Source organism: Alosa pseudoharengus, unplaced genomic scaffold, assembly GCF_046254945.1.
Source record: "Alosa pseudoharengus isolate Yale_2024_CS ecotype anadromous, Long Island Sound unplaced genomic scaffold, YU_APseudo_1.1 YU_APseudo_1.1_scf_18, whole genome shotgun sequence".
In the NCBI taxonomy this organism is placed as follows: domain Eukaryota; kingdom Metazoa; phylum Chordata; class Actinopteri; order Clupeiformes; family Clupeidae; genus Alosa; species Alosa pseudoharengus.
The window spans coordinates 1,066,301-1,074,409 of NW_027468650.1; positions in this window are offsets into that span (position 1 = coordinate 1,066,301).

Consider the following 8,109-nt stretch of genomic DNA (forward strand, 5'->3'; position numbering starts at 1 on the left):
AGATAGCCTCGGCACAGCCTCGCTTAGCAGACTGACAGGCCAGTCTAGTAACGTGTGCAGTGATTTCAGTATTAAAACGGGAAAGGCTTTAGAACTGATCTGACTAAAGGTGAACTGAAAGCTTGATGGTGTTTTATGCCCCCAACGTCGTCTTCCAGGCAGCGCTGCCACCGCTGACTTAAAGGCACCTAATCCTAAACCTAACCCCAACCCCAACCTTAACCTTAACCCATGCCTAACCCCAACCCTGACCCTAACCTTAACCCATGCCTAACCGTAGCGCCTTCCAGGCAGCCTGCCTTGAAGACAACGTTGGGGGCATAAAACACCAAGAAGCAAACTGAAATGTGTAGCCTGTATCAGTTTCAGGGGCAATCTAGAAGAGGGAAGTTAGTGTGATGGTTTCGACATGATCTGATCTCCAGGCCCTGACTCACTGCTAACCAGGAGAATGTCGGACACCAGCAGGGTGCGATTTGTGTAAAAACCAGAGGGGGGATGATTTTGAATAAGTTTGTAACCCCCCCCCCCCCCCCCCCCACCACAAAAAAAAAAAATGAACGAACGATTCACAGCCTAGTAATGTCATGGCTAATAATACCCTATATTATTTTTGCCACCTTTGTAACATTTTAGTTTTAGTTTACCGTGGTGTATGGCTTTAAACAGCGAGTGTGCTTGGTATGATGATCAGCTCCTCTAATGCAGGGTAGGACTACGTTTTGACAAGCATACAAATTCACCTTGTTCTTGCTCCATCTGAAATGACTTCTCTACTTTTGCTGCCTCCATCCTTTATGTATTTGTTGTGTAAAAAAACGTTGTATATGATGGCACTGAAGTCTTAAGTTATTGAATTGGCTAACAGTGTTAGTTGGTAACCAAATAGCCTACACATTGCGCTACACGCTGCGTAGGCTACGTGCATTCTCTCTCCTGCTGATTTGCGTTCAGTAGCCAAGTGCGTAATATTGCAAAAGTTGAAAACATAAATGTGTTCATTGTAGCCTACAGAAAATAAATAGCCTATCATACTGTCAGTTAATTGCCTACAGTGCAGTGAAGAGTTTGGAGAGTAAAGTTATAGGGCAACTTGACGTTTTATGAAAATAATTTACGTACCAGAACATAAAGACCATGAAGCTTCTATTTCTTGCAGCTGTTAAAACACCCGCTAGATAGTTTAAATACCCTCCAACATTAGTTTTTGCAGTACAGATTATTTCTAAAAGTTATTTGTCTACTATGCCTAGCCTACTGGCTGAATTATCAAACGAGTGCTTTCTCGTTCGTCCTCCGAAAACTACAGGTGTTTCGGTAGAGAGCCATTGAATAAGCGATGCCAAGCAATTTCTGTAACACTTTTTGTGACATTCAGCAAATATCTCCTAATTTAATGTAAGTTCCTTCGGACAATATGCCTACGTTCTACTCTACGTGCAGTTGTCCTCCATCTCAGTTGCATCAGTTTTCTAATTTTGAAGGTTCTAAAACATTATTATGCTTCACTGAATCCTTCTCGTTTTCTTTCATTTGTCCAGCTAACTTTTCCATTGGAACTAACCATTTATGATGGATTACACACTCGACATTCTGAAATGTCCTGCACGATCAAGGCCAAATTAAGTTATCACGCAGCCACTGTGTCAGCAGCATGAGTGCTGACGGTGACGGTGCGTTTCTGATGTCAGATTATTATGTAGCCTACTAGACTGTTCTCACGTTGCAGCGCTTTACTTATATTAAGTAGCATTAATCAATATGAAGGGCAGAGGGGGATAAATGTTGTCCCCACCGGGGATAAAAATAATTTAGCAGAGGTAGGGATAGGAAAACCAGAGGGGGGGAAATCCCCACCATCCCCCCCTACAAATCGCACCCTGGACACCAGGCATCAACACCAGCATGAGGGGTCCATAATAGACGTAGGCTACACAGAACAATACAAAAATACATGAACAGCATAATGTCAACAACACTAGCACACACACACACAGATATGAACAGCATAATGTCAACAACACTAGCACACACACACACACACACACACACACACACACACAGATATGAACAGCATAATGTCAATAACACTAGCACACACACACACACACACACACACACAGACATAGACATGAACAGCATAATGTCAATAACACTAGCACACACACACACACACACACAGAGACATGAACAGCATAATGGCAATAACACTAGCACACACACACACACACACACACACACACACAGACATGAACAGCATAATAGCAATAACACTAGCACACACACACACACACACACACACACACACACACACGAACAGCATAATGTCATTAACACTAGCACACACACACACAGGCTCAAGTTTGTCATCAGGAGGGTTAATGTGGGAAGAAAGTAAACGGGGGCATGACAAGCTGCCTTTAAAACATTCAACATGGTTGCAAATGTCTCACATACATCATAAGTAAGTATAAGTAAGTATATATACTCTTTTGATCCCGTGAGGGAAATTCATGTTGCTTCTCAAGCCTATTAGAGCATTTGTTGAATATGTGTGTGTGTGTGTGTGTGTGCTTTAGTTCATTATTGGGATTTGTAAGCCACTCTCCCCATCAGTAAAGCAACATGGTCAGTCTCACATGAACAGCACACACACACACACACACTCTCCCCATCAGTAAAGCAACATGGCCAGTCTCACATGAACAGCACACACACACACACACACTCTCCCCATCAGTAAAGCAACATGGCCAGTCTCACATGAACAGCACACACACACACACACACTCTCCCCATCAGTAAAGCAACATGGCCAGTCTCACATGAACAGCACACACACACACACACACTCTCCCCATCAGTAAAGCAACATGGCCAGTCTCACATGAACAGCACACACACACACACACACTCTCCCCATCAGTAAAGCAACATGGCCAGTCTCACATGAACAGCACACACACACACACACACTCTCCCCATCAGTAAAGCAACATGGTCAGTCTCACATGAACAGCACACACACACACACACACTCTCCCCATCAGTAAAGCAACATGGCCAGTCTCACATGAACAGCACACACACACACACACACTCTCCCCATCAGTAAAGCAACATGGCCAGTCTCACATGAACAGCACACACACACACACACACTCTCCCCATCAGTAAAGCAACATGGCCAGTCTCACATGAACAGCACACACACACACACACACTCTCCCCATCAGTAAAGCAACATGGCCAGTCTCACATGAACAGCACACACACACACACACACTCTCCCCATCAGTAAAGCAACATGGCCAGTCTCACATGAACAGCACACACACACACACACACTCTCCCCATCAGTAAAGCAACATGGTCAGTCTCAGTCACATTCACCGCTGCTACACCCTAAAAAATGGGTTCCTTAATAGATCCCAGGATTTTATAATTGATAAAAATGGGTTCCTTAATAGATCCCAGGATTTTATAATTGATAAAATGGGTTCCTTAATAGATCCCAGGATTTTATAATTGATAAAATGGGTTCCTTAATAGATCCCAGGATTTTATAATTGATAAAAAGGGTTCCTTAATAGATCCCAGGATTTTATAATTGATAAAATGGGTTCCTTAATAGATCCCAGGATTTTATAATTGATAAAAAGGGTTCCTTATAAATCCCTAGGATTTTATTATTGGAAATAAAGACAGGGCCGAACACACACACACACACATGAAACACTGATCCCAACCAAAGCACAATCAGGTGGCATAGGCACAGCCCAGTGGGGGGAGCATGGGGTCAACAGCACTAAAGAGAGAGATGCGGTCAGCCTACTCCTCACACACACACACACACACACACACCTGCCTAGTTGTAAGACACCCAGCAGTCCTTACCCCCCCCCCCCTCCCTGCTCCCCGTGATGCTTCCTGCTCTATTGATTCTCCTGAGATGGAACAGATCGGGCAGTGAAGGAGGAGGAGGATGCTCTCTCTATCTCTCCCTCTCTATCTCTCCCTCTCTCTCTCCCTCTGTCTATCTCTCCCTCTCTCTATCCCTCTCTCTATCTCTCCCTCTCTCTCTCCCTCTCTCTATCTCTCCCTCTCTCTCTCCCTCTCTCTCTCCCTCTCTCTATCTCTCCCTCTCTCTCTCCCTCTCTCTCTCTCCCTCTCTCTATCCCTCTCTCTATCTCTCCCTCTCTCTCTCCCTCTCTCTATCTCTCCCTCTCTCTCTATCTCTCTCTCCCTCTCTATCTCTCCCTCTCTCTCTCCCTCTCTATCTCTCCCTCTCTCTATCTCTCCCTCTCTCTCTCTCCCTCTCCCTCTCTCTATCTCTCTCTCTCTCCCTCTCTATCTCTCCCTCTCTCTATCCCTCTCTCTATCTCTCCCTCTCTCTCTCCCTCTCTATCTCTCCCTCTCTCTCTCTCCCTCTCTATCTCTCCCTCTCTCCCTCTCTCTATCTCTCCCTCTCTCTCTATCTATCTCTCCCTCTATCTCTCCCTCTCTCTCTCCCTCTCTCTCTCCCTCTCCATCTCTCCCTCTCTCTATCCCTCTCTCTATCTCTCCCTCTCTCTATCTCTCCCTCTCTCTATCTCTCCCTCTCTATCTCTCCCTCTCTCTATCCCTCTCTCTATCTCTCCCTCTCTCTCTCCCTCTCTATCTCTCCCTCTCTTTATCCCTCTCACTCTCTCCCTCTCTATCTCTCCCTCTCTCTCTCCCTCTCTCTATCTCTCCCTCTCTCTCTATCTCTCCCTCTCCCTCTCTCTATCTCTCAAATTCAAATTCAAATTCAAATGGTGAAATTGGCATGACAAATATGACACTTGTATTGCCAAAGCAATTGTTACATAAAAGTACAGTATCAGGATCTAAGCAATTATACAGGTATATACAAGGGATAGGGGTACATGGACAAAGTGTAAAGAATTTTTTTTTTTTTTTTGTCTGTGTCTGAGTACAACATATCAAGTTCAAGTTCTGAGTGACTCAACATAGGCAACAAACTTACAGACATACAATACATCAGGGCACAAATCTAAAGTGGACTGAGTAGAAACTTCAAGTATGGTACAGTACAACATGAGGGGACTGTTGAGTTAGTGTATGTGGCTGTGGCTGTGAGAGAGGGGTGTGTGTGTGTGTGTGTGTGTGTGTGTGTCTGTGTGTGTCACATGCACATGCATACAAAAATCACTCAGTGTCTCTCAGCTGGTGACAGGCAAGGACATATTGGGCAGCAGTAATACAGCTGTCTGTGTCTTCTCCCAATAGGTATAGTATTTTATTCGGGTTTGGTCAGGGATTTTTTCTTTCATTTTTGGGAAGTATTTATTGCGAATTGATTCAAATTTTGGGCATTCAGTTAAAAAGTGTAATTCAGTTTCAACAACATCATCTCTGCACTGCTGGCATAGACGCTCGTCTTTTGGAAGCCATGTCTTTTTGTGTCTTCCTGTTTCTATGGCTAAACGGTGTTCACTGAGTCTGTATTTCGTTAGTGTGCATCTCAAATTTGTCTCTTTTATTTTTGTTAGGTGATGTGCAAGTGTATATTTCCTGTTTAGGGTCAGATAGCATTGCATTTTGCTTTGGGATTGTGTTTTAGATTGCCAATATTCGTCATAAATGTCTTTTAGGTTTTGGGGGGTTTGGTTAATCCAAACATTTTGTGTGGATGTGGCCAGGTATTTGGCCTTTAAAGTGTTGGATGTCTCTGGAGGAGGGTGGCTGAAGACCAGGTTGGTAGGGGAGTTATCTTTGCTCAACTCTTGGTGTTTCAGGGCTTTATAGTGGAATGAGTTTGGGTCACTCAGACTTACATGTTTGATGAACTTGTTTGCCCTTTTCTGAATTTTTATCAGGAGAGGGTATTGGCCTAGTTCTGCCCTACATGCATTATTAGTTGTGTGCCGGTGGACTTTTAGAATGGCTTTACAAAATTCAGTATGCAGGATCTCAACTGGGTGTTTTTCCCATTTATCTAGGCCCTGTCTCACTCCACGTTCTTGGGGGATGAGTTGGGTTCTTTTGGATCCTATTTTGATGCCACTTAGCTCCTGAGTACATAGATTTTACAATGTCATATGTTTTTCCACCCACACCGCTTTCAATTAATTTGTAAAATAATCCATGATGCCAAATGGAGTCGAATGCTTTTTTGAAGTCGACAAAGCATGAGAATATTTTGTTGTGGTTTTGAGTATGTTTTTCAATTAGGGTGTGCAGGGTGTATATGTGGTCACAAGTGCGATAATTAGGTAGGAATCCAATCTGGCTTCTACTCAGGACACTGTGTTCCATAAGGAAGTTTTGGAGCCGTAAATTAATAATACTACAGAATACCTTTCCTAGGTTGCTGTTAACACATATGCCCCGGTAGTTGCTGGGGTCAAATTTATCTCCGCTCTTGAAGATGGGTGTAACTAGTCCGTAGTTCCAGATATCTGGGAAGTAACCCACACTCAGGACAAGATTGAGTAGTTTGAGCATGACCATTCTGAACTTACTGTCAAGGGATTTTAGCATCTCATTTAAAATACAATCAAGTCCATATGCTTTTTTAGGCTTCAGTTTGTTAATTTGGGTTAGAAGCTCCTGCTCTGTGATGAGGGAGTCGAGTGGATTTTGGTAGTCTTTGACTGAGGACTCTAGGCTCTGTAATTTAATTATTATATTTTCTTGGTCCCTGCTTTGGTCTGATTCCACTTTCTTAAAAAGGGTTTGGAAATGGTTCGTCCAAATTCCTCCATCTTGAATCACCAATTCTTGATGGTTTGATTTTTTAAAGCGATTCCAGTTGTCCCAAAAACTCTCTCTCTCCCTCTCTATCTCTCCCTCTCTCTCTCCCTCTCTATCTCTCCCTCTCTCTCTCCCTCTCTGCCTCTCTTTCATTTCTTCTTTCATCACTCACTCCCTTCCCCAGTGGAGGTCCCTGTTTTACTGTACATCCTGAACACACACACACAGAGAGACTCTGAGTGTGTGTGTGTAGAGCAGGCTGGTTGACGTGTGTGTGTGAATCTGCATCCATATAGAGGAACATGTGGACATATCAGAAAATCCAGCAGCTGTGTGTGTGTGTGTGTGTGTGAGAGATATCCTATGAACACACACTACAGAAACCAAAGCAGCTGTGTGCGTGTGTGTGTGTTCATGCCCCCAGAGAGTAGCACTGTAGCAGTGTGTGTGTGTTCATGCCCCCAGAGAGTAGCACTGTAGCAGTGTGTGTGTGTGTGTTCATGCCCCCAGAGAGTAGCACTGTAGCAGTGTGTGTGTGTGTGTGTGTTCATGCCCCCAGAGAGTAGCACTGTAGCAGTGTGTGTGTGTGTGTGCGTGTGTGTGTGTTCATGCCCCCAGAGAGTAGCACTGTAGCAGTGTGTGTGTGTGTGTGTGTTCATGCCCCCAGAGAGTAGCACTGTAGCAGTGTGTGTGTGTGTGTGTGTTCATGCCCCCAGAGAGTAGCACTGTAGCAGTGTGTGTGTGTGTGTGTGTGTGTGTGTGTGTGTTCATGCCCCCAGAGAGTAGCACTGTAGCAGTGTGTGTGTGTGTGTTCATGCCCCCAGAGAGTAGCACTGTAGCAGTGTGTGTGTGTGTGTTCATGCCCCCAGAGAGTAGCACTGTAGCAGTGTGTGTGTGTGTGTGTGTTCATGCCCCCAGAGAGTAGCACTGTAGCAGTGTGTGTGTGTGTGTGTGTTCATGCCCCCAGAGAGTAGCACTGTAGCAGTGTGTGTGTGTGTGGTTCATGCCCCCAGAGAGTAGCACTGTAGCAGTGTGTGTGTGTGTGTGTGTTCATGCCCCCAGAGAGTAGCACTGTAGCAGTGTGTGTGTGTGTGTTCATGCCCCCAGAGAGTAGCACTGTAGCAGTGTGTGTGTGTGTGTGTTCATGCCCCCAGAGAGTAGCACTGTAGCAGTGTGTGTGTGTGTGTGTTTGTGTTTCTCAGACAAATAGAACAGAATAGGGGCGGGGTTATTCTGGGATGTCTCATTCATGGGTTTAATAACGGACAGAACATTCTAGAAGATCAGAGTGAAAGCAGAAGGACTGAGCACCCTCAGCTGACACAGGGAACCCGAGCGTGAGCATGTGTGTGTGTGTGTGTGTGTGTGTGA